Source organism: Oryctolagus cuniculus, chromosome 4 (assembly GCF_051225735.1).
Source record: "Oryctolagus cuniculus isolate XC-2025 breed Fujian yellow rabbit chromosome 4, ASM5122573v1, whole genome shotgun sequence".
Taxonomy (NCBI): domain Eukaryota; kingdom Metazoa; phylum Chordata; class Mammalia; order Lagomorpha; family Leporidae; genus Oryctolagus; species Oryctolagus cuniculus.
This window is the reverse complement of record NC_142870.1, coordinates 152022944-152049207: the sequence shown is the minus strand read 5'-3', so window position 1 is coordinate 152049207 and position 26264 is coordinate 152022944. Positions and strand designations below refer to the sequence as shown.

At 54.6% G+C, this 26264-nt stretch overlaps 1 protein-coding gene across 4 annotated transcripts in view; it reads left to right on the top strand.

Annotated features, from left to right (window-relative positions):
* The first annotated feature begins 6884 nt into the window (after positions 1 to 6884).
* The window catches only part of RFTN1 (raftlin, lipid raft linker 1), a 225572-nt gene continuing 206192 nt past the window's right edge, over positions 6885 to 26264 (top strand). Inside the window, exon 1 of one of the 4 annotated variants that reach the window (XM_002716182.6) lies at positions 6885 to 7191. The gene's annotated coding sequence lies outside the window, so the exon portion shown is untranslated. Of the gene's footprint in view, positions 7192 to 7566; positions 7843 to 26264 lie in introns of those variants that run through there. The other 3 variants (XM_089332280.1, XM_051818491.3, XM_089332279.1) reach the window with 3 other exon arrangements.

Here is a 26264-nt window from a genome sequence, read left to right as displayed (position 1 = left end):
CCAGCTCCCTGCTAATGCACTTGAGAAAGCAGCCAAAGATGGTCCAAGCACTTGGACCCCTGCACCCACGTGGAAGACCCGGAAGAAACTACTGGATCTTGGCTTCAGATTGGCACAGCTCCTGCCATTGTAGCCATTTGGGGAGTGAAGCAGCGGATGCAAGATCTCTGTCTGTCTGCCTCTGTCTCTGTCTCTATCCCTGTAACTCTGCCTTTCAAATAACTAAATCTTTATTTTTTTAATTTTTGACAGGCAGAGTGGACAGTGAGAGAGAGAGAGAGAAAGGTCTTCCTTCCGTTGGTTCACTCTCCAATGGCTGCCGCGGCCGGCGGTCGGCACACCGCGCTGATCAGAAGGCAGGAGCCAGGTGCTTCTCCTGGTCTCCCATGGGGTGCAGGGCCCAAGCACTTGGGCCATCCTCCACTGCACTCCCTGGCCACAGCAGAGAGCTGGCCTGGAAGAGGGGCAACCGGGACAGGATCCGGCGCCCCGACCGGGACTAGAACCCGGTGTGCCGGCGCCACAAGGCGGAGGATTAGCCTAGTGAGCCGCGGTGCCGGCCAAATAACTAAATCTTAAAAAAGAGCATCAACCAATACATCAAAATGCAGATGCTTCATGTCAGACACAGCACCTACGGGGAGTGATCAGTTGGGGTCTAGTGTGAGTGATTCTGAGTGTGTTCAGTAACTGCAATGATCGAAACCTCCTTGCTCCATTCATTTATTCATTCAAACATTTTATGTTCAGTCAACAAGCATTTAGAGAGTGCCTCTTATTTGTCAGACTTGTTCTAGGCACTGATTATGGAATGCAAAGATTTGCTTGTTCAAGAAATCTCAGGTATCTGCGAATATTAAAGAAGGACCATAAGGCAGCCTGCAGGTAGAATTCTGTTATTTCAGGCGGCTTGGAAGAGCAATAGGAAGCATGCGGTTTGGAGGCAGAGAGCTGGACCTGCTGAGTCCCTCTCCACAGCTGACTCATGGAGTCCCCTCGGGCAGACCTCTCAGCTACGCCAGGCCAGCGCTCGTTTGCATGCAGTACGTCACTGTCCAGCGTACCCATCTGCAAGATTTCCGACGACGGCAACAGTGCCTCTTGTTCCTTGCTGTAGTCCCTGTTCCCAGCACACAGTAGGTCCTCAGTGGACAGCTGTTAAATGAGTGCTAACAGCTGATCTTGCTTTGTTGATCAGCCTTCTCCAACGGGCCCCTTGGGAATCACCCGGGTCCCACAGGAACGTGGGAGATGCTCTGCTGATTGGACCCCTCCCTTTGGCACTCCCGTTGCCTTTGAGAACACGCGATGCATTCTAGGAACGGGTGTCAGTCAAGAGAGGCTAGCTTCTGCCGCAGAACCGAACAACTTGTCATCACAGTGGCTTTAACACAAGTCACTTCTCATTTGTGTTACGGGACCAGTATAGATAGAGGGCTTGGCTTCCCATGATCACTCAGGGACCTGGACCGGTGAGCAGCCACCTCCCGCAGTGCTGCCAGTGGCCTTGCTGGAGGGCAGAGGGAGCCCCGGAGGGTGCAGCAATGAATGAAGAGCTGCGGAAGCGATATGAGCCACTTGTAGTCACGGCCTCTCCCAGCCACGAGGAGCAGGGAGGGGCAGTGACCAACGGCCTGGAGCAGAGAAACAGAAACACCCGGGGAGCAGCACTGACGCTCACCACGGCCTTGCCCTGGTGGGGAGACCCCAGCAGATGCACCAGGTGCATGGAAATACAGGGCTTGTGGGAAGTGGGCGGGCGGGAGCATATCCTCCTACCCTCGGGGCTGCTCACTGCCGCGCAGGCGCCCCGGCCCTCCTCGCCACTTGCAGGGCTGACCAGCATCCGGGGCTACTGGACGAGGGTTGACCCCATGGGGTGGGAGCTGGCTTTTCTGGCAGGCCCACTGGTCACGCTCTGGCTGCCCAGTGCCAGCGGGAAGGATGAACAGCGACTTCCTTCTCCTGCACAAGTTCCCAGAGCTGAGCCGTTCTCTCGAGCGCTCCTGGGAGTTCCGGCAGAGTTTCCCTGGGGGCAGGCTGCTGCGTTTCTGAATTCTGACTCTGGTCAGTGTCTGAGTCCTACCGGTCACCCCCTCCTCATCCACCTGCTCTGCCTCTCCTCGCTCCTTTTCTCCAGTCTGGTGGCTTTTACCGATTCTCAGAAGGTGTGTGCGCAGGGGCAGGTGGTGGGTAGCGGAAGGCAAGGAGCTACGAGGGGGAAATGGTTCTGCTTGGTTTCCTATTTTTCCTATATTTATATTTTTTTAAATATTTATTTTATTTTTATTTGGAAGACAGAGTTACAGAGAGAGACAGAGGGAGAGACATCTTCCATCCACTGGTTCACTCCATAAATGGCAGCAATGGCCAGAACTGGGCCAATCTGGAGCCAGGAGCCAGGAGCTTCTTTCAGGTCTCCCATGTGAGTGCAGGGGCCCAAGCACTTGGACCATCTTCCATTGCCTTCTCAGGTGCCCCAGCAGGGAGCTGGATTGGAAGTGGATCAGCTGGGACTTGAACCTGCTACGCCCACCTCAGCGCCGGCCCGGCCCCTACTTTTATATTTGGACTTTGACTTCTGAGACTCAAAAACCAAGGCTTTGCCTCTTTTTCCCTCCGATATTGTTACAACAGCATGGTGACAAGGACAAGTAGGATCGCTCCTCTAGCTGATGGCAAGGGGCTGGTGTTCTGGCACAGCCCCACCACCTGTGACGCTGACATCCCATATCTGTGCCTGTTCTAGTTCCAGTAGCTCCACTTCCAATCCCGCCCCCTGCTAATGCACCTGGAAAAGCAGTGGAGGTGACGCAAGTGCCTGGGCCCCTGCCGCCCACGTGGGAGACCTGGATAAAGCTACTGCCTCCTGGCTGAGGCCAGGCCTAGCCTCGGTTGTTGTGGCCATTAGGGGAGGGACCCAGCAGATGGAAGATCTCTTTCTCTGTCTATCTCTGTCTTTCCTCCTCTCTGTAACTCTGCCTTTCAAATCAATACAAATAAATCTTAAAAAAAAATGATGCTAAGAAGGTTGGTACAGCATAGCCAGAAATACAGTGGGGTAGAGGTAGTGGTAGAGGCAGAATCATATCAATTAATAATTCCAAAATAGCACCCCACCAGTTAATACTGGCTGATTCCCACGGGTCTTTTTTTATATCTATGGGGTATATCACTTACATAAATATTTATAAATACATATATGTAGATACAAATATATATGCATGGTGGCTTCACAAAGTTCATGGCAATGCATATTATGAAAAAACTATACATGGATTTCCAAAGTCCTGTACCCAAATAAACTTAAAATTCTGTTTTCCAGGGATGAATTTGCATTCCTCTCGTCTACGTATTTCCCCCTACCTCATATGGTAGTGAAGTTGGTTCACAAATGCAACCCTGGTGCCCCACGAGCGGGGAAACTGGTGTAGGACGCAGAGGTGGACGGCAGTGGTCCAGCACTGGGCTCCCGGGGCTGCAGGAGGAGCGCGAAGCTGCCGCTTCCCACGGGAGTCCTGCCTGCAGCCTCCCAGGGCTCAGAGCTATAGAGAGCAGACTCTCTCTCAGCCACAGGAGGGCCCCTGCGCCCCTGCACTGCCAGCTCAGCCTAGGAATTCAGAGGTGAAAAGAGGAGTGGCTTCAGGCGCCGAATAACAATACGTGGGTGTGAGTGTGAGTGAATGGAGCATTTGGCCGGCATCCAAACTTCCCTCAAATTGGTGATGCCTGTGGGTGGCATTTGCAAAGTATTAGTTTGACTACACTTTGGACAAAAGTCCTGGCTTTGGCTGATCAATGCATGTACAAAAAAAAAAAAAAAAAAACAAAACCTAACAAGCTCCCTGCCCCCAACCCAGTTCACACTGCCGCACCACGGAGGGCGCCAGAGTCTGGTTTTGACACTGGCACAAGCGTGTTCTGCTCCAGTGTGACCAGGGACACCACTTTCTGCAAGGGCTGTGCCTGCGACAACGAACAAAGGGCAGGGGCTTCCTCTGAGACCCCCTGGCTCCAGGGCACAGGACTCAGGCCCTGACACTGCGTCTCGTCTCCTAAGGGGGGCCAGCTGCCTGAAACCATTTAGTAGGGAGCAGCTGGCCAAACTCTGATCTCACTGTGGCTGCAAACCCACTTAAAATATTAACTCTGATGATAAAAATGAATAATTCTTGTGCCTCCAGGGTGTAGATGAGTTTACTTCTCCCTGAGATCCGGGCTTGGTGATCCTGCAAATACACCACTAGGACAATAAGCTGCTCAGGTTCCAAAGCTTTGGTTGTGTCCATTTTCTGCCATGAGCTGCGATCGCTCGCCCCGGAATAACGGAGGATGGAGTTATTTGGAGCTGAGTTCTGAGTGGGGTAGGCCTGAGCGAGGGGACATGGTGGGGCCAGGGTGGGCAGGGTAGAAGGTTGGCAGGAATTCTCTTTCCCTCTGAGCCTCCGTGTGGTGACAACACAGCCAGAGGTGCCGGTGCCTGGGCCCTGGATTGCCTCCAGAGCTGGCTGGCGCTGCTGGGATCCAGGGAGACTTGCTCCAGCGGGGGCTCCCCTCCCTGAGCTTTTACACGAACGGCTGCTTCCGCCACTTGCCCAGGCTGGCTTAACGCCTCTCCTTTCCACGGGGGGTCGGAGAGGCTCAGCTTCCCCATTAACTTGGGGCCTGCGTTTTATCGACTCCACACACTCGGGACCCCAGTTCTGGGGCCATCTGTGACCTGTCGTGCAGTAATAGCTTGGTTTCCCCCGTGTTCGGCTCCCTCCCTGAGTACTTAGTGTTAAATCATAGGGGGAGGAAGTGTGAGCAGAGCAAAACCAGCACTATTACATGACCCCCGATGAGACCGCTGTGATAGAATTAAAAGCTGCCGCCCTAGGACATTCTAACAGATGACATTGTGAGGTTGCCAAGGTAACCCACCAGGATGCAGTTCCAGCATCTTTGGGGTTGATGCTGGGTAGGCGAGGTCAGTTGGAGGTAAGGCCCAGCTGCCCGAGATCTATCCGCTGGCTGACCAGTGCACAGCAGCCGAGTGGAAAATGGAGAGAGCTTTGCGCACAACACAAGCAAATCCAGCCACTGGCTCCTCCTTGGGTATTCTAGGTGAAAGAATTAGAATACTCTGATGATTGCTGAATGTAGGTTACGGAGCTCTAAACGATGTGGATGTGGGGCAGTGGGTTAGGCTGCTGCTCGGGACACCTGCATCCAGTATCAGAGTGCCAGTTCAAGTTCCCACCCTTCTGCTTCCATTCCCGCTTTCTGCGAATGTGCCTGGGAAGGCAACGGAAGATGGACCAAGTGCTTGAGTAAGTGCCACCCTTGTGCAAGACCTGAATGGAGTTCTGGGCTCCTGGCTTCAAAGCCTGGCCCAGCCCTGGCTGTTATGGGTATTCAGGAAGTGAACCAGCTGATGGACAATTTTTCTCTCTCTCTTTTTAAAGATTTATTTATTTATTTGAGAGGCAGAGTTACAGAGAGAGAGAGAGAGAGAGAGAGAGAGAGAGAGGAAGAGACACAGAGAGAGGTCTTCTATCCACTGGTTCTCTCCCCAGATGGCTACAATGGGTGGAGCTGGACCAGTCCAAAGCCAGGATCCAGGAGCTTCTTCCGAGTCTCCCATGCAGGTGCAGGGGCCCAAGCACTTAGGCCATCTTCCACTGCTTTCCAGGCCATCAGCAGGAATTGAAACTTACATAGGAGACCAGTGCCCCTGGCACCACAGGCCATGGCCTAACCTACTATTGCTACAGCCCAGCCCCTGGGAGATTTCTTTGTCTCTTGTGGTCTCTTCCCCTCTCTTTGTTGCTTTGTTTTTCAAACCAACCAAGCAACCTTTAAAAAAGGTATCAGGATGCTAATGACTCACCTACCCCTCCTATCAGTATATTTATTTTTTTGAACACCTACTATGTGTTAGGTTGGAAGCATCAGCACATCCAGGAGCTTGAGAAAGCCTCGGCAAGCCAAACCCAAACAGGCGAAGTCATCTAAGACATCTCCAGGCCATCAGTACTCAGGAGGATACTGAGCACAAGAAAATGGAAACAATCAGGATAGCTTATTAACCTCCAGGACCCGGTGTTCCAAACAAGAAAACAACTCGGTGCAAACCCGATCAGGTGGAAATGATTTGCTTAAAGGAAATTAACCACCTCCCCCAACAGCCACCAGCTTATCCTGCAAGCCACCTCCCCCTTTTCTCTATCTTATTTAGTTATTATTTTTTTTTTTAACTTTGAGAAGCACACACACACACTTGTGAAGTCTGGTTAACACTTGTAAAGGTTAATTTCTTTCCCCAGTGTGGGGACCCTCGAAGGACAGTTTCAGGTGGGCCTAAGTCGCTCAGGGCCTGGGGCCCTTACACAACACAAAGACCCTTCTCTGTCTGTGGCTTCCTGGTGGGTGTGCAAGACCATCAGTGGCACCGCTGCACAGACTCCCAGCTGAACCTGCGCGGGGCGGGTCTTGTTACCCCCCCCCCCCCCCGGGAGGGGGAGAGAAACGTGATGGTGGTGCGGTGCTGACACCAAGACAGGAGGTGGGGGGCGGGGAGGGGGAACCCAGGAAACAAAGTGGGGGGTGGGAGAGGGGCAGGAAAACAGAACCAAAACGGCCACAGAAAAACAAGGAAGAAGAAAATCTGTGCGCTCTGGTGCCAAGTTTCTGGAAACCAAAGACCCCTCCGTTGCCCTGGGTGTGGGGTTATTAGCACCAAAAGGACCTCCTTGTAACACCCCTGGGGCCTCCATCAGCCCTCCCTGGCGGGGGCGGGGGAGGGGAGCATGTCTCAGGACCCTTCTTCGCACAAGCAGAAAATGGACATGGTTCGCTAGATGGCTGCAGCCTCCTTGTGCCAGGGCCCCGATGACGACGCTGACAGACTGCCACCCAAACACGGTCCCACACAGGAACCCGGGAGGAAGAGGCCCAGGGCAGCAGGTCCCCACTCCGGTCCCGCACCGTCACCAGGTACAGCAGCGGGGAAGTCTTCCCGGACTGACCATTTGGGACTAGGTGCCGCCTCTCCGCCGTGCACCACAAGCGTGCTGTTGTGGAAAACAGTTCCAACAAGGAAAGTCCCTCATCGCGGGCTCGCCGCCGCCCATTTTCACCAGGCTAAGGCAGCCCGGACGCGCGGCTTTCTTTAGACCATCTTCTCCTAGGTCGGCCCCAAGTTGCCAGGTAAGATTGGTTTTTCAAACCGCTGCCCAAGTGAGGTAGGCACGAGAGGGTGTGACGAGCATCGCTAACTCCCGAGGAGTAATTCGCGACGCCCGGGAGGCTGCCACCTGTGGAACGGGCGGAGACGGGTCCTCTCGTTACACCCCAGCCCCCGGCCCCTGGATGGCATGCCGGCTGCGCTCCCCGGGCCGCGCACACGCTGGGTTAGCAGGGGCGAGGAGGGAGGGTCTGTGCTCCTCGGATTCGCGGGTTGCTGGCGGCGCGGGTCGCAGAGGGCGAGGGCTGCTGAGGCCGCGCGGCTCCCCCGAAGACGCCGCGACGCATATTTCGCCCATGAGTTCAGAGGAAGAGGAAGTGTAGCGGGCGGGCGGGCGCGCGGCGGCGGGGGCGCGGCGGGGCTGGAGCCGGAGCGCGCCGGGCGCGGGGCGCGGGGCGCAGCGAGCGCGGGAGCGCGGCAGCCGCGGGCTCCGGGCCGGGACCGACGCGCTGATCGCCGGAGGGACGGACGCCGCCGCCGCCGCCCGGCCCCGCCCCGGCGCCCACGCCCTCCCGCGCCGCCGCCTGTGCACCGCGCAAACTTTGCTCCCGGGACGCCGCGCGCAATCTCGGGGAGCCCGCGCCCGCGCCTTCTCCGCGGCCGGTCCCCGAAAGGTAGGTGGGGGGTGTCGGCGGGCGCGGAGCCCTCCTTGCGGCCTCGCAGACCCGGTGCCCGGCCGGCCGGTCGAGTCCGCGTGGCGCTCCCCGACCCCTGCAGGTGACCTGTGCCTGGGCGCCGGAGCGGCGGGAGGATCCCCCGGCGCTAGCCGGACACGGGGAAGGGCCCACGTGTGGCCGCGGGGCGGGGGGGTCTTGGGCCAACTTTCTTTCGGGAGGTGAGGTGGGTGTGAATCCCTGGCGCCGCGTGGGGAGAAGCTTCCCGGAGCAGCCTGTGGGGTCGTGGGCTCTGCGGTTCAGGGCACCCAGAAGGGTCGTGGAGGGGGAGCTTTGAGGCTACAGGTGGGTCGGGGACACGCTGCCGCCCGGGTCCTCGGCTGAGATCGGGCGGGAGCGGGACACGGAGTCCAGGCTGCCGGAGCGCAGGGTGGAGAGGGCACCCGGGCCGCCTCTCTGCGTGCGCCCGGGTGCAGTTCGCTCCCGGGCAGGGGTACGGAGTGGGCGGGCGCACACGCGCCACGCGCTCGGGGGAAGAGACCCGGCTCGCCGGGAGTCCCCGGCGCCAGAGGCAACGTCTCCCTGGCTGCAGGGGATTTTTTTTTTCTCCCCTCACCCCAACCCACTTTGCCGGGCTCAGGGCTCTCCAGGCTGGGTGGGCGGCTGCGGGGAGGAGGGGGACGTCTGTTTCGGAGGCTCACTTGACCGTGGCGCGCTCGGCGCGTCCCGGGGCTGGGGCTGCTGCCCTTCGCCTCGGGGAGAAACCGGCGGAGGCCGCTGCTCATGCCAGCCCCGGGCGCGCTCCCTGGTGCTCGCGCTCGGCCGCCCTGTGTGGTCCTCGGGGACGCTGGGTGGTGTCAGCGAGTTTGTTCCGAGGAAAGTGCTTTTTAAATAATAAAAAAGTCCGAGACAGAGCTCCGCGAGTGGCCGCCCCGGTGCCCAGCAGCGGCCCTTGGTCGGCACTGAGTTCCGGGGTTCCCAGGTGCTGGGCAGCCCGGGCCGGCCAGCGAGTGTCATCCCAGGATAAGTGGGGCCGGGCGGGGAAGGAAGCCGCGTGTAATGTGAGAGACTGGGGGCAGGGCCGGCGCATTCCTCATTGGTACCTCTGAGCAGCTGAATCCCCACCAAGTTCAAGTGACCCCAGATGTCACTAAACCCTACAGCCGGCTCCAGCAACTAGCTGTCCGGGCTCCTCCGTGCCTGTGCGCTAACCTCATGAAGTCACTCTAACCTCGGCCTGAGCTCTGCATCCTCTGATTTTGCCCTCGGCGGGGCTTCTGGCCTGCCCCGAGGAATTCAAGCCCCCATAGCCTCTGGCTGCATTTGTGGATCAAGTGTCTGGCCTGGGTTTTCTTTGTTTGTTTTTTGGCTGCATGGGCGTGGGGCAAAGGGAAATGGAGTGCTGTGCAGTTAGCTAATAAATTTGGTGCAGGGATTGAAAGAATAAATTGGGAATCTGAGTCAGGGAGTTCTGTCTCCCTCTTGAGCGGGAATTTTTGGCTTACATTCAAGTAACCGCTTTGTCTGTAGGGAAACAGGCAGAAAATCTTTGGCATGAGTGATGGGAGTTCCTGTAAAGCTCCAGTAGGATTGAAACCAGGACGGCCCATGGCTTGGTGGGCCTGGGTGCCTTGCTGATTTTTTTTTTTTTTTTGAGATTTATTTATTTGAAAGGCAGAGCTAGATGGAGGAGCCTTTCATCTGCTGGTTCACTCCCCAGTTGGACACAATGACCGGTGCTGGGACAGGCTGAAGCAGGAGCCAGGAGCTTCTTCCGGGTCTCCCGCACGAGTGCAGGGGCCCAAGGACTTGGGGCATCTTCTACTGCTTTCCCAGGTGCATTAGTGGAGAATTGGATCGGAAGTGGAGCAGCCGGGACTTGAACCAGCGCCCGTATGGGATGCCGACACTGCAGGTGGTGGTTTAACCTGCTGTGCCACAGCACTGGCCCCAACATTGCTGAATTTCTAATGTGATAGAGTAAGGAGAGAGCACTGTGATGCTACCTTTCCCCCATCCCATTTTAAAAAAAGATTTATTTATTTATTTGAAAGTCAGAGTTACACAGAGAGAGGAGAGGCAGAGAGAGAGAGAAAAAAAAAAGAGAGAGAGAGGTTTTCCATCCAATGGTTCACTCCCCAATTGGCCGCAACGGCCGGAGCTGTGCCAATCTGAAGCCAGGAGTCTTCTCTTGGTCTCCCATGCAGGTTCAGAGGCCCAAGGACTTGGGCCATCTTCTATTGCTTTCCCAGGCCATAGCAGAGAGCTGGATTGGAAGTGGAGCAGCTGGGTCTCAAACCAGCTCCCATAGAGAATGCCAGCACTTCAGGCCAGGGTGTTAACCCACTGTGCCACAGTGCCAGCCCCATTGTTTTTAAGGATTATTTATTTGAATGGGGGAGTTACACACACACACACAAAGACACACATAGAGGGAGAGAGAGATAATCTTTTTTTAATTATTTATTTATTTATTTTTTGACAGAGTGGACAGTGAGAGAGAGAGAGACAGAGAGAAAGGTCTTCCTTTGCCGTTGGTTCACCCTTCAATGGCCGGCGGTGCACTGCGGCTGGTGTATCGCGCTGATCCGATGGCAGGAGATAGGTGCTTCTCCTGGTCTCCCATGCGGGTGCAGGGCCCAAGGACTTGGGCCATCCTCCACTGTATTCCAGGGCCACAGTAGAGAGCTGGCCTGGAAGAGGGGCAACCAGGACAGAATCCGGCGCCCCGACCGGGACTAGAACCCGGGGTGCCAGTACCGCAGGCGGAGGATTAGCCTAGTGAGCCACGGCGCCGGCCAGAGAGAGAGAATCTTCTATCCTTTGGTTCACTCCCCAGATGGCCACAATGGCTTGCACTGGCTCAGGCCAAAGCTAAGAGTTTGGAGCCCAGAGCTCCATCCAGGTCCCCATGTGGATGGCAGGGACCCAAGTTCGTGGGTCACCCCCTCTGCTTTCCCAGGCACGTTAGCAGGGAGCCAGAATGGAAGCAGAGGAACCGGGACACACTACCCCACCAGTCCAGGTTTTAAGATTCAGCAAAGTTGCAAGAACAGTGACTGCCTAACTGCCCATACCTGGCATCTGTAATTAGCATGTACGCCTGCTGGCTTCTTTTTTTTTTTTTTTTTGACAGGCAGAATGGACAGTGAGAGAGAGAGACAGAGAGAAAGGTCTTCCTTTTTGCTGTTGGTTCACCCTCCAATGGCCGCTGGGGCCAGCGGGCTGCAGCTGGCGCACTGCGCTGATCCGAAGTCAGGAGCCAGGTGCTTCTCCTGATCTCCCATGGGGTGCAGGGCCCAAGCACTTGGGCCATCCTCCACTGCCCTCCCGGGCCACAGCAGAGAGCTGGACTGGAAGAGGAGCAACCAGGACAGAATCTGGCGCCCCGACCAGGACTAGAACCCGGTGTGCCGGCGCCGCAGGCAGAGGATTAGCCTAGTGAGCTGCGGCGCTGGCCGCCTGCTGGCTTCTTGACACATCTGCCCGCCCGTGCCGCCACCCATTGGTCCAGCTTACTGTTTTGTATGTTTTAAAGTAAATTACAGACCTGATGCAGTGCCTTCCTAAACACCTGAGCTCACATGTGATGAGAGCTCTGCCCGTGGCCGTGTTTTTTCTGAAGGTTAATTTTATGTATAGGTGGTGACATGCACAGATCTCCAGTTGTTTACGTCATGTTCTGACAGATGCGTGCACCTGTGTGGCTCCAGTCCCCTGGGACGAGCACACTGTCATCGGCTCAGGAAGTTCCTTCCTCCCCATTGCCCGTCGTCCCTGCCCCGACCCCGCGGTGGCAACCCCTGCTCTGTTTCCCACCACACTGTGAATAAAGCTGCTCGGAGCTTTGTGTGCCCGTCTTCCTGCGGACACATGTTCCTGTTTCTTGTGGCGTGAAATTGCCGGGTGGTGGAGGAGGGAGGTGTGTGTGAATCTTCTAGGAGGCTGCCAGGCCTTTTGCCAACCTGGTTGTACCGTGTTGTACTCTCAGCAAAGACAGCAAGGAGGAGGTTCCAGACTCTACAACCAACCCTGACTTCCTGTCCCGAAGTGGAGAGCGTGGTTTGACTGGGTCAGAAAGACCAGGCGTCAGGCCTCCCAGAGACAGACTGCAACCCGTTTTTCTGGGGTGGAGAGTGGGAAGAAGTCCCTGACTGTGCCAGGAAATGGGGTCAGACTTGGATTACTGTGACCAGTCAGGTGAATCTCTGATTTGTAGAGATCTTCAGAGAAGGGGATTCCATAGGGGAACCCACTCTCGGTTATGAAACCAGATTGCTTGAGTGCTTTCTGTAAAGAGAAAAATAACCCCAGACCCTGCAGGATTCCACTAAGCTTGTGCTTAGAAGCTCTTGTGGGGATTTCTGGCCTATTCGTCTCGTTGACACGTACTTGGTAGAGGTTCCCCTCGGATTCCAGCGGCCACTATTTGCTCTGTGAAGGTGCAGAGAGCCGCTCTCCTGGGAAAGGGATCTGGCCTCTCAGTGAGAAACACGGCCCGTGAGCCTCCATCCCTCTCTTGGTCCTGGAGGGAACAATGGGCCTGTCTCCCGTAGGGCCCCCTATGCCTTTCTCTCTCTGGGTGGGACTGGCAGCAGAAGCTGGCCTTGGCTGGTCCAGGAAGTTTCTGGCGTGCGGCACACCCGGGATGGAATTGTTGCGCCTTGTCAGTGTCGCAGTGCCAGCCCACCTTTGCAGGGGACACGCGGCATGGCACTGTGTGGGGACTGTTCCTCTCCAACTCGAGCCTGGTACAGCGCCTTCCGCAGAGTAGGGCTGTGGTTTGGTTTCCGTGACTCGTGGTGCACCCAGCTGGGTGATTGCCTTTCTAGAGATTGACTGTGGGTGCCAAGATGTCAGGACCCCAGAAGGTGTTTTGACAGGAGCTGCTTTACCACAACCTGGGGTACAGGTTGCAAGGGCGCGGACCTGGGAAAACTTCGCAGACCGCAGACCGTAACATGCACTTTTTGTTTGTTTGTTTGTTTAAAGCTGCAGGTTTTCTTATTGTGATTGACAAAATAATAATTGCAGCTCCCCTCTGGGCAAGGGCTTGCTCTTTCCCGGGTCCTGCTGGGCACTTTGCAAGCTTTCATTTGCACGGAACCCTCGTGGGAGGGGGACATGGATGCTAACTTCACGTTAGCCTTGAGGAGACGGCAGCTTCCCGAGGTTAACTTGCCCAGAGCTCTTGCTTTCACGTTCCGGAGGCCTTGTGGGATGAGGGCGTGTGGTGTTGATCCAGTGGCGGCGGAATGCATCAGCAAGCCCAGATTTCCACGTCCTGGGAGCCCTGGTGTACAGAAATGCAAACTGGAGCCTCAGAGCACAGATACAGGAAATGACACACCAGGATCACTTTCTGTAGTTTTTTTTTTTTTGGTTTCAAACCTTCCTCAGTTCGGCAGGGCTGGGGCCTGCGATGTACTGGTTTTAGGGGCTGGCATTTTGGCACAGTAGCTTAAGCCATTGCTTGCGATGCTGTCACCTCATATTTGAGCACCAGTTTGAGTCCTGGGAGCTCAGTTTTGGATCCAGCTCCCTGCTGATACGCCTCGGAAAGCAGTGGAAGATGGTCCAAGTGCTTGGGCCCCTGCCACCTACGTGGGAGACCCGGATGGTGTGCCCGGTTCCTGACTTCTGCCTGACCCAGCCCCAGCCTTTGTGGCCATTTGGGGAGCAAATCAGTGGGTGGAAGATATCCTTACCCCCCAACTCTGCCTTTCAAATAAGTAAAATTAAAAAAAGAAGTAATAATTTTGACCATAAGTTAGGATATTGTTAGTTGGGATTGTAATTTTTTTATTATTTTATTTTATTTTTTTGACAGGCAGAGTTACACAGTGAGAGAGACAGAGAGAAAGGTCTTCCTTCCATTGGTTCACCCCCCAAATGGGTGATATGGCTGGCACGCTGCGCTGATCCGAAGCCAGGAGCCAGGTACTTCCTCCTGGTCTCCCATGCGGGTGCAGGGCCCAAGCACTTGGGCCATCCTCCACTGCCTTCCTGGGCCACAGCAGAGAGCTGGACTGGAAGAGGAGCAACCGGGACAGAATCTGGCGCCCCGACCAGGACTAGAACCCGGTGTGCTGGAGCCACAGGTGGAAGATTAGCCTAGTAGCCGCGGCGCTGGCCAGGGATTGTAATTTTTTAAAAAAATTTATGTATGAGGCAGAGTTACACAGAAAGAGAGAGGGAGAGGCAGAGAGAGAAAGGTCTTCCATCTGCTGGTTTACTCCTCAAATGGCTGCAAATGGCTGGAGCTGGACCAATCTGAAGCCAGGAGCCAGGAACTTCTTCTGGGTCTCTCACGTGGGTGTAGGGGCCCAAGGACTTGAGTCATCTTCTGCTGCACTCCCATGTTGTTAGCAGGGAGCCGGATTGGAAGTGGAGCAGCCAGGACTCGAATCAGCACCCACATGGGATGCAGGCGCTGCAGGCAGAGGGTTAACCTATTATGCCACAGTGCCAGCTGTTAGGACTGTAATTTTATTGAAGGAAAAGAGATTGCCAGCTCTTGGGTGAGTGTCTGTCGCTGAGCTGGCCAGTACAGTAGCCATGAGCTACTTGTGGCTGTTGCTATGCAAATATAAATGAATTAATGTTAAATACAATTGAAAATTGACTTCCTCAGTCTCACCAGCCAGATGCCAAGCGGTCCAGAGCCACGTGTGGTTCGCGGCCGTGGGGTTGGATGGCCCCGGCAGACTTGGGCATTTTCCTCCTGGCTGGAAGTTCTGTTTGATGCAGCTGCACTGTAGTAGCGTTTGCTTTTTCTCCTTCAGTTTAAGAATTGGCAACAGACGTGGCGAAGGCCTAGGCTATTTTTCACTGACAAAGAGATAAATTTAGCCAGACGGTTCTTTTTACATTTACCTTTGAAAGGTTGTGTGTGTGTGATCTTTGCTCCCATTCACGCTTGGGTTTTGACATAAATTTGAGTTTCCTCTTTCTCCTGGGCTCGCAAAGGGGCTTTCATGGTTATCATTGCGTGTTTTATCAAGACGCCCTCTCGTGAAGCGTCAGTGCGGCAGGCACGCGGTAGCCCCTGCTTGAGCCCTGCTGATTCTTTGCTCTCCAAATACGAATTCCGTTCAGCTTTTAAATATGCATTTGTGTGACTTACTCCCTACCTGGGCTGAATTCAAGAAGAAAAATCGCTCTCAGCGGGCCAGAACCAGAGTGCTCAGAAATCAGGTTATAGGCTACCACGACGGCTCCTTGCCAAGGCTGAGATGGGGGGCACACCGGCTGGGGCTTTCCTGGGCTCGATCCGCCTCCAGGGTGCAGCACGTGACGGTGTGTGTGTGTGTGTGTGTGTGTGTGTGTGCTGGCCACTTCAGTGTCCCTGTGATACAGGACAGTGGAGGGTGGAGTGTGGTTCCTTTTCCAGCATCAGACAGAGGAGTGGGGCTGGGCTCTGGTGTCACCAAGCAGCCAGAGGTAGAGAACCAGAGCCAGCTGGGCGCCTCTCTGGTCATTTGGTACTGACCAATGCTTAGGCTACTTTATGACCTTGTGGTGAAATTTCCAGACTTCTAGACAGCTGCCTTTTTTTTTTTTTTTTAAGATTTAATTGATTTATTTGAAAGGCAGAGTTCGGGGGTGGGGGAATACACACACACACACACACACACACAGATATCTTCCATCCGCTGGTTCATTCCCCAGATGGCCACACCATCTGAGGATGGGCCAGGCTGAAGCCAGGAGCCAGGAGCTTCTTCCGGGTCTCCCACGTGGGTGCAGGGGCCCAAGCACTTGGGCCATCTTCTTTCTGCTTTCCCAGGCACATTAGCAGGGAAGCTAGATCAGAAGTGGAGCAGCTGGGACTGGAACTGGCACCCATACGGGATGCTGGCACTGCCGTCGGCGGTTTGGCCCGATACACCTCAACCCTGGCTCCAGCCAGCTGCCCTTGACTTACGACCAAAGTGTTCCATTTTGTCAGTCTACAGACCCGTCTTCTTGAGGATCTGAATTCAAATCCCTCCTTTGTGTTGCGCTTCTTCCTTGGGACCCTGGCAAGTCGTATGGAATAGCTCTCAGATGCCTCAGATTTGGGGCCGTGTTGGCAGTAGATCTTATCCAGAAAGTTAAAGAGGTTTGGTTAAACACAGACTCCGCTTTGTGGAATGTGAGCATACCATGTGTGACTGGGTTTTTGGAAATATAAAGTACAAGAAACCAGACTGTTGGTTTAGTCACTTTTAATGTATTAGAGAGGTCTTTTGGGATTTTCCAGCGTCTTGTAATCTCATAAGCACCCTTTGCAGTAATTATGTAATTATGGCCACAGGCCAGAGCAGGTTAAAAGGGCTCTTTCTAATTAGTAGCAAGAAATACTGATATAATCCTAAAATGGTTAGCATTTGCAAGTGGTCCTCCCTCATCCATGGTTTTGCTTTCTGCAGTTTTGGATTCCTGTAGTCAGTCACAGTCTGAAAATATGTAATGGAAGATTCTAGAAACAAAGAGTTCACGCAGTGTAGAGGACTTTTATTTTGGCGAGTTGCTGTGATTGTCCTAATTCATGATCGAATTTTGTTGTTGTGCTCTGCCCGGGTAGTTTGGATAGGGTTTGAGTGCTCCCTCATGGCGAGGTCCCCAGGTGTCCGTGTGCCATACTGCGTCGTCCCAGGGTGCTGGTGCCATTCTCTTGAACCCCAGAGATGTGAGCTCAACAAATTCCTATTCTTGTAGAGAAATACGCAGCTTCAGGTATCTTCTTACTGGACTAATACTCTGTGCCTAATTTATAAATTAAACTTCACTATAGGTGTGTGTGTAACAGCAGAGGAATATAGGGGCACCATTATCCCACTGTGGACATGTGCCTCAGCTCTTCTGAGCCCTGTTAAATATCCACCCACTCTGTCTTATGTAATCCTCACCCTGCAAGTAGATACTGCTGTTGTGCCCCAATTTACAGATGAGACAACTGAGGTTAAATGGCTTCCGCAGAGTCACAGAACTCGCAAGCAGGAGCATCAGGCTTTGAACCCAGGCGGTCTGGTTCCAGAGTCTGGGCACCCAACCCTGGTGATGGACTAAGAGCATGAACTTGGGAGATACAGGGTGATAATCTGAAGGCCCCTTTCCATCCTGTACCAGAGCAGCGTTTTCCTGGTGCTGAGGGATACTGATGGAGTCAGTAGTTTATTTTGTTGTTTAATTATTTATTTAAAAGGCTGAGAGAGAGGGAGAGCGAGAGAGAGCGCGAGCGAGCGAACTTCCATCCTCTGGTGCACTCCCCTAATGATCACAATGGCCAGGGCTGAGCCAATCCAAAACCAGAAGCCTGGAACTCTATCCGGGTCTCCCACAGGGGCGGCAGGGGCCCGAGCATTCAGGCCATCCTCTGCTGTCTCCCGAGGAGTATTAGCAGGGAGCTGGATTTAAAGTGGAGCAACCAGGGCTCGCCCTGGCGCTCATACGGGATGCCGACCTCACAGGTGGCAGCGTACCCTGCTGTGCCACAGCGCCGGCCCTTGGAGCCCGTGTTTACTGCCCCTTTATTGGGGTACTGGGGAGGCTGCCGGAGGTGAAGATGCACCTGCCGTCCTGTGGGGAGGTGAGGCATTACGGAGGCTCCAGAGCTCTCCCTGGAGCTGCAGGCTGGTCCATGCCGCCTGCCTCTGCTCGGAGCAGGTTAACACGTCCAAGTCGGTTCTCAGCTTTCTCCGATGCCCCGGCCCCTGCAGCCTTCCACTTGCTCATGCTGCCAACCTTAGAGGTCTCTGGGGTGCCTTGTTTTCCGCATCCCCTATTTCCAAACCGTCAATCAATTCCGTTTTCCACCCTCAGACCTTCCCCAGAACCTGACTGCTGCTCCCACCTCTGCCTCGCTGGCTGTGGTCTCTCCGCCTCACTGGTCAGTGGTCCCCTCCTGCTCAGGACCCTCCAGAGGCCCTGTCTCAGTCGGGGTGCAGCCCAAGCCCTCACAGAGGCCTCCCCGGCCCTCACTGGCTTCCTGCTGAGGTCTGGCCAGGCTCCCGCAGGCTGACTGCAGGCCCCGCACCTGGGCTCGGGTGCACCTGCTGCCGCCTTGCTTTCCCCGGTTTCCTTCTTCCTGATCTTGCTCAACTGTCGCCTTGCGGGTGAGGCTTCCCTAGTCCTCCTGCTTTTACAAATGCTGCCTCCTTGCCCGTGACTCTGAGGCCTCCTCCCTGCTTCGTCTGTCTTTGACCACTTCCACCATCGAATTCCACTGATCGCGGGTACTTCTTTCTTTGTCATCCGATTCCCTGCTGCTGAGGGCGGGCGCCTTGAAAGCAGGGCTGTTCTTCTCCCCTGTTGTCTCTCCTGTCTCTCCTGCTTTGCTTTGGCGTTGAGAGGAGGACCTTGCATGCAGTAGGTGCTCAGCACGTGTTTGCTGGATGCGTGAGTGGTTGCTGAACTGGCTGGGCATCACTTTTTAGATGCGATTGGCATTTTTATCGGCAGACCTTGAGTCAAGCAGATCACCCTCTGCCGTGTCGGCCTTAAGAGAACGTTCCGAGATCCCCGGAGGAGGAAGGACTTGGGATTCCACACCGGCTTTGGAGTGAGCTTTTCCCAGGGTCTCCAGTGTTCTGGCCCGCCCTGAGGGTTTTTGGCTTTGCCAGTCCCTACAGTGCCGTAAATTAAAAATCCCGCTTTGCGTCCTTCTGCCCCTGCCTGTCTAGATGTGCACCCTCCCCCCAACACCCCACTGGCTCTGTGCGTCTGGAGATCCTTGACCCGCACGGGCGTCAGGATGAAGAGAAGGGAGTGGTGGGCGCGGGTGGTGATGCCAGGGTGGCGCCAAGTGTCCGGGAGGTGGCAGCGGCAGGTGTCCGACCTGACCCTAGGGCTGGCAGTGAAGGGAAACACTGGGAGACAGGACGGGAAGGGAGGGGTTCGGGGTGAGGCTGAGGCTGAGGACTCCAGGCTGGGCGGTGGGTTGGATTCTGCTCTCTGGGCCGCGCGTGTGGTGTAGAAGGGCTGAGCTGCCCAAAGGCACTGGTAGGAATTGGACAGATGAAGAGAAGCCGGTTTTAGGCAGGCTTTGGAGGCTCCTGCAGTGGTGCGCTGGCTCGGGGTGGGAAGTGGGGGAGTTGATGCAGCCCCCAGCACTGGGCTCAGGCTGGTTTCGGGCTGGGGAGCATGGCAGGGGCAGGCTGGTGCCTGGGGTGTGGGCCTGGTGCTAGCCGTGCAAGGGGAGATGAGGAGGAGGAACTGGGTGTCGGGTCCTCTGGGCGCACCTGCGTTGGGAAGTGGTGGGGATGGTCCAGGTGGAAATGCCGCCCCAGGTCCTGGGAGAAGTGAGCCTGGCCCTGCCGAGAAGACAGGAGCAGGAAGGGAGATGGGAGTTTTGCCTGCACTTGGTGGATTAGGATGAGAGAGGTGGCCACGATGGCTAATAGGGAGACAGCTGTGGAACTCAAAAGAAAACTTATTTATTTATTTATTTGAAAGCCAGAGAGACAGAGACAGAGCCATCTTCCACCTGCTGGTTCACTCCCCACATGAATGCCTACAACAGCCAGGACTGGGCAGGCTGAAGCTAGGAGGGGGAAACTCAATCCAGGTTTCCCACATGGCTGGCAGGGACCCAAGGCCTTGAGCCGTTTCCTGCGGCTTTCCAGGGTGCACTTTAGCAGGAAGTTGGGATCTGAAGCAGAGCTAGGACTTGAGCCAGTGGGAGGCAGACTTCTCATGCAGCGTTCTAATTGCTCCACCAAACCTTCGCACAGCCCCATAACCTTTCTGGGCACACATGGCAATCCCATATATATATATACCTGTAAATATATGCATATATATATATACCTATAAATATATAATAAATATAAATTCCAAACACTGGCCTAAGATACCCAGGTGAACTCACAGGGGGCCAAGGGATAGTTTACATTTTTTGAAAAAGATTTATTTTATGTATTTGAAAGAGTTATATATATAGAGAGAGAAATAGAGAGAGAGACAGAGAGAGAGGTCTTCCATCTGCCAGTTCACTCCCCAAATGGCTGCAATGGCTGGAGCTGGGCTGATCTGAAGCCAGGAGCCAGGAGCTTCCTCCGGTCTCCCACATGGGTGCAGGGGCCTAAGGACTTGGGCCATCGTCTGCTGCTTTCCCAGGCCACAACAGAGAGCTGGATCGGAAGTAGAGCAGCCAGGACTTGAACTGGCGCTGGTATGAGGTTCCGGCATTGCAGGCCAGGGCGTTAACCCGCTGCGCCACAGCGCTGGCCCTCAATATTTTACATTTTTGAGGGAAGAGTATCGATGCTTGGCCACCTGTCAGACCATGCCATGTGGTAGCTGGAGGAAGTTCATGGCAGCAACCCTGGAGAGAACCATGTTCCTTCTCATGCTGTTATATCATCACATGTGCAGACGTTAGGTGTTGTAAGGACATCCCCGTGGACAGCAAGCAAAGTGGGTGATGTCTGATGGGATTACCAGGTTGGAGGAGTTGCACAGTGCCCAACAGAAACACCCATCCCATTAGGAAGTGATTGGTAATTGAATAGTACTCTTTCTTTTGATTTCTGTGTGTTATTCTTTCAGGAGGCCACTAACATTTTAGGCTCTAAGTAAATATTAAGGTGTTTGAACCTTGCTGCTTGGTAAATGGAATTTGAGGTGTTCCTTGAGCCGCCCTGTAAATGGAAAAGCTCTCAGGTCCCTGCCCTGTGTCGTGGGCATTCAGTGCAGATTGCAAGAGAGGGTAGGGAGGTCGGGAGAAGGGGGTGGGCGTGGGGCTGTGTCTAAGCAGTTTTATTTCTGCAAAAATTCCAAGTGTGAAGCAAATGAGGTAAAATGTAAGCGTTTGTCAAACCCAGGTGGCAGGTATGTAGATGTCTCGTTTTCTCTCTCTCCATATGTTTGAAGTGGTTTATAATTAAAAATAATTTTTAGGAAAGTGAACAGGAGGAGGCCTGGGACAGCCATTTGGGGGTGGGGGTGCTGTGTTTGGGAGGATGGCACAGGAGCCAGGGAAGGGGGCATCTGAGGTAGGAGGAGATCTGGGAGATGGGTGGGTGTGGGGCCGAGGGGTGGATCCCAGGCTGTGCCTCCCAGCCCTGGGTGTGAGACTCAGCAGAGCACCCATGGGAGACCCAGGCCAGAAGTTCCCGAGGGTCGGGGTTGGGGGTGGGGAGAGATTGAGCTTCCTGCAGGATCTCTCCCTGGGGTGCTTCAGCACCCCACCCCACCCCACCCCACCCCTCAGGTCTGTTAACAGCTCACCCTGGGTTCCTCATGCCTGACCAGGGGCTCCCTGTGAGAAAAGTCACTTCCTGTGAAAATGTGCGTGTGTTCCAGCAGGCCTGCACAGGGCCTGGACTGTGCATTCCTTACCAGCTCGCGGTGCTGCAGGGGCTGCTGCCCCAGCGACCCCACGACTGCCAGGCCTCTGCTTTGTGACGGCGGCCACCAGAAATGTGCCCTGGACCCGGCCCCCAGAGAGGCGCCCTTGGCCGTGGGGGTTGGGGGGTGTGGGAAGTTGGCGTGTTCTGCGTGTAGCATAAACACTGCTAGTGTCTTTTGTTGTGTAAAACAAATTACCCCAAAGCCTGGCAGCTCAGGCATCTGCTCCGAACACACTGCCAGGCTGCTTCTCTTCTAGGAAACAGGACTTGTAGCATGTGCTGCCTGGATTAATTATCTGCTGGCATGGGACAGGTTACCCCAAAGCTTAGAGGCCGCCAGCAATGAGCTTGCGTCATCACACAGCCTTTCTGGGAGTCCAGAGTGACTTCTATCTCAGGTCACTCCTGAGGTGGCAGCCAGGGTGCTGATGGGGCCGAAGATCTTTGGGGGGCTGGGGGTCCGCTGAGTGCTGGCTGCTGGCAGGAGGCCCTGCCATGCTGAGTGTTGTCTTCATGGGGGCCGGCTGCCCCCAGAGCCAGGGGCCCTACAGAGAGCGAGGTAGAACCCACACTGTCTCCTGCGACCCAGCACGGAAGGTCACACGCCTGCATTTCTGTAACACCCTGCTGGCTACACAGGTCAGCCTGATTCTTGGTGGGAAGGGACCACTGCGGGGTGGGAGTGCCCGGAGAATCGCTGAGGGCTGTCCTGGAAGCTGCCTGTGACATCGCTTATTGTGTTCAACTCCACAAGTAAGTGGCTCACCCAAGATATATCGTCCCTACACTCGTGACACAGAGGAAGGTTCTGTTGACGTGTGGAGGGTGTCCTGCCAGTCAGAGCAGGAATGTGGATTTTAGAGTCTTAAAAATGTTTATTTTCATCTGCTTGAAAGGGGGAGAGAGAGAGAGCGAGAGCGCTGGAGTTTTATATGCTGGTTCACTCCTCAAAGTCTACAAAAGCCAGGAAGGCTGGGCCAGGCCAAACCTAGGACCCTGAAACCCCATCTGGGTCTCCCATGTGAGTGACAGATGCCGAAGCACTTGGGCCAGCACCCACTACCTTCCCAGGCACATTAGCGGGAAGCCGAATCAGAAGCTGAGCAGACGGGACTCAAACTGGAGCTCCCATGTGGGGTGTGGACGTCCCAAGTTCCAGCTTAACCCGCTGCACCACAACACCTGCCTAGGAATGTGGACTTTACACACACACACACACACACACACACTCATACACACACGCAGGCACTTCACAAAAGTGGTACCATGGGCCGGCGCCGCGGCTCACTAGGCTAATCCTCTGCCTGCGGCGCCGGCTCCCTGGGTTCTAGTTCCAGTTGGGGCATCATTTCTGTCCCTGTTGCTCCTATTCCTGTCCAGCTCTCTGCTGTGGCCCGGGAGTGCAGTGGAGGATGGCCCAGGTCCTTGGGTCCTGCACCCGCATGGGAGACCAGGAGGAGGCACCTGGCTCCTGGCTTTGGATCGGCGCAGTGCGTTGGGGTGAACCAATGGAAAAAGGAAGACCTTCCTCTCTGTCTCTCTCTCTCTCAATGTCTAACTCTGCCTGTCAAAATAAATAAATTAAAAAAAAAGTGGTACCATACAAAAATACCATTTCTGTTCTTTACCCTTGGTGCTGGATCAGGAATGCTTTCAATGGGTAAATTTTAGTTATCTTTCGCTTTCTCCAAGTATGTTAGCAGGGTATTGCCATTTCACACCATCTAAATAGTTGACTGACTTTTCAAGCTTACATTTATGTATCTGGATAGAGAGAGATGGTGGTATCTTGTAAAGACTTCTTGATTTGGATCATCCATTCTTACTCTGGGTGACTGAATGATGTAATAAGCAGGCTTGAGTCTTCAAGTTTGAAATCTGATTTTAGAAATAAAACGCGAGTTTGCCAGCTGCTCCAGTATCCCATGTGCAATTGCTCCAGCTCTGGTTGCCTGTCATGAGCTGTTGGCACTTGTTAAAATTAGCTTTGCGGCTGATTCAGATTAGCGACAAGTGTGGTACATGAGGTCTCCCTCTTAATGAAACTAATTTGTATTTGAAAATATTACCACATTTAATACCCCCATTATTTAAATGTGTGCATGCTGGATAGCAAAAATAAACTTTTTTAAAAAAGCTATTTATTTATTTGAAGGGCAGAGTTACAGAGAGGCAGAGAGAGAGAAAGAGCGGTATTCTATCCTTTGATTCATTTTTCCAAATAGTCACAATGGCCGGAGTTTGGGCCAATTTGAAACCAGGCGCCAGGGGCTTCTTCTGGTACCTCATACAGATGAAAGGACCCAAGGACTGGGGCCATCTTCTACTGCTTTCCCAGGCCATAGCAGAGAGCTGCATCGGAAGTGGAGCAGCCGGGACTAGAACTGGAGCCCACATGGGATGCTGTTACTGCAGGTGGCAGCTTTACCCACTACACTACAGTGCCAGCCCCTAAAAATGAACTTTTAAGCTGAGGCTTGTATAAACCCTAGCTGATAAATAGTCTTTTAAGAAGGCCATCCCCAGGCCGGCACTGTAGCATATCACATAAAACCACTGCCTGCAGGGCCGGCATTTCATGTGGGCGCTGGTTTGAGTCCTGGCTGCTCTTCTTCCTATCCAGCTCGCTGCTACGGCCTGAGGAAGCAGCAGAAGATGGCCCAAGTCCTTGGGCCCCTGCACCTGCACAGGGACCCGGAAGAAGCTCTGGGCTCCTGGCTTCGGATTGACGTAGCTCTGGCCGTTGTGGCCATGTAGGAAGTGAACCCATGGGTGGAAGACCTCTCTTTCTCTCTGTAATTCTGCCTTTCAAATAAATAAATAAATCTTAAAAAAAAAGAAGGCAATCCCTTTGGGCAGGCATTGTGGCACTGCAGGTTAGGCTACCTCTTGGACGCACACATCCCTCACCAGAGCGCTGCTTTGAACCCTGGCTGCTTAGCTTGCAACCCAGCTTCCTGCTGATGGCAGGGAAGGCTGCAGGTGCTGGCCCAAGTGCTCTCCATGTGGGAAACCAGGATGGAGTTCAGGGTGGCTCTGACGTGGCCAGGCCCAGCCTCGGCTTTTGTGAGCATTTGGGGAGTGAACTCATGCGTGGAGGAGCAATTTGTCCCTTCATTCTGTCTTTCAAATAAATAAGTAGATAGATATATATATTTTTTGACATGCAGAGTGGATAGTGTGAGAGAGAGACAGAGAGAAAGGTCTTCGTTTGCCGTTGGTTCACCCCCCAGTGGCCGCTGCGGCCAGCACACTGCGGCCGACGCACTGCGCTGATCCAAAGGCAGGAGCCAGGTGCTTCTCTTGGTCTCCCATGGGGTGCAGGGCCCAAGCACTTGGGCCATCCTCCACTGCACTCCCGGGTCACAACAGAGAGCTGGCCTGGAAGAGGGGCAACCGGGACAGAATCCGGCGCCCCGACCGGTACTAGAACCCGGTGTGCCGGCGCCGCTAGGTGGAGGATTAGCCTATTGAGCCACGGCGCCGGCCCAGATAGATATGTTTTTAAAGGTGGTCCCTTCAAGGTGGTTTTTTGAGTGTTTTTGTGGGCATCTTTTTTTTAAAGGATTTATTTATTTATTTGAAAGGCAGACTTACAGAGAGGCAGAGGCAAAGAGAGAGAGAGAGCCTTCCATCTGCTGCTTCACTCCTCAAATGGCTGCAATGGCTGGAGCTGCGCCGAAGCCAGGAGCCTGGAGCTTCTTCCAGGTCTCCCATGTGGGTACAGAGGCCCAAGGACTTGAGCTATGCTCCACTGCTTTCCCAGGCCATAGCAGAGAGCTGGATCGGAAGTGGAGCATCTGGGACTTGAACCAGTGCCCATATGGGATGTCCGCACTGCAGGCAGTGGCCCTACCTGCTATGCCATAGTGCTGGCCCCCTTATGGGCATCTTTAAGAATCAGTTAAGGCCGGCGTCACGGCTCAATAGGCTAATTCTCTGCCTGTGGCGCCAGCACCCCGGGTTCTATTCCTGGTTGGGACGCTGGATTCTGTCCTGGTTGCTCCTCTTCCAGTCCAGCTCTCTGCTGTGGCCCGGGAGGGCAGTGGAGGATGGCCCAGGTCCTTGGGCCCTGCACCTGCTGGGTGCAGGGAGACCAGGAGGAAGCACCTGGCTCCTGGCTTCAGATTGGCGCAGCATGCCGGCCATAGTGGTCACTTGAGGGGCTGAACCAATGGAAAAAGGAAGACCTTTCTCTCTGTCTCTCTCTCTCTCTCACTGTCTAACTCTGGCTGTCAAAAAAAATCAGTTAAAAGATGAATTAGAAGTATTTTAAACTTGATGAGAGTCCACAGTTAACGTGGCATGGGACTTTGTGGCCCTGGCTGGCCACCTTCACGTGGGGTCAGGTCTGTGCTGCTGTGTCACATTTCGTGCTAGGTGCACACTTCTAGAACAGCCAGCCCCACTGCACCACATGTGTCCCACAGCTTCCGCATTGACGTCAGTCAAGCCCGTACCAAAGGGGCACACAGAAGGAATTGAGTTTCTAGAACGTTGCCATTTGAGTGAGCATTGCATCCTGGTCATTTGTAGGGTCCAGTGTCCTCTCCTTGCGGCCTGGCCCTCAGAGCCTCCTCTGATGAGCTATGTTTCTTCCCTGGAAAGCGGCTAGTTCCTGATTCCTCTTGGCCACTCCCCTGCTTTTTCTGCACCGCACGCCTTGGGGGACGGCCTCCTGTCCTCCCTCTGCCTGGGAAGACCTCTGGGGAAGTTTCTCTTGGAGCCTTGATGCCTGGCAGACCCGTCCACACAGTCATGGGGAAGTGTGCAGCGAAGACCAAGGCAGAAAAGGAAAAACAAACTCCTGCACAAGCAGCAGCCACAGCTGACCCACCAGTTAACTCGTGCATGGAGCAGGTGGCCCGATTCATGTTGGGTGTGCACGCCAGGTGCCCTAGGAACCTGGAAGGCCATGGCTACAGGAGTTGGATGGACATAGATAAGGTCCTGGGGGCGTCTCAGTACATGCAGCAAATGCTAGCACCTGTTCTTATAGGAACAGTGCCGAAGGAGAAGTGGCTGGGGTGTGGCACTTGGCCCAGGGTTGCCTCAGAGAGCTGGTGGTGGAAGAGCTGGCCCATT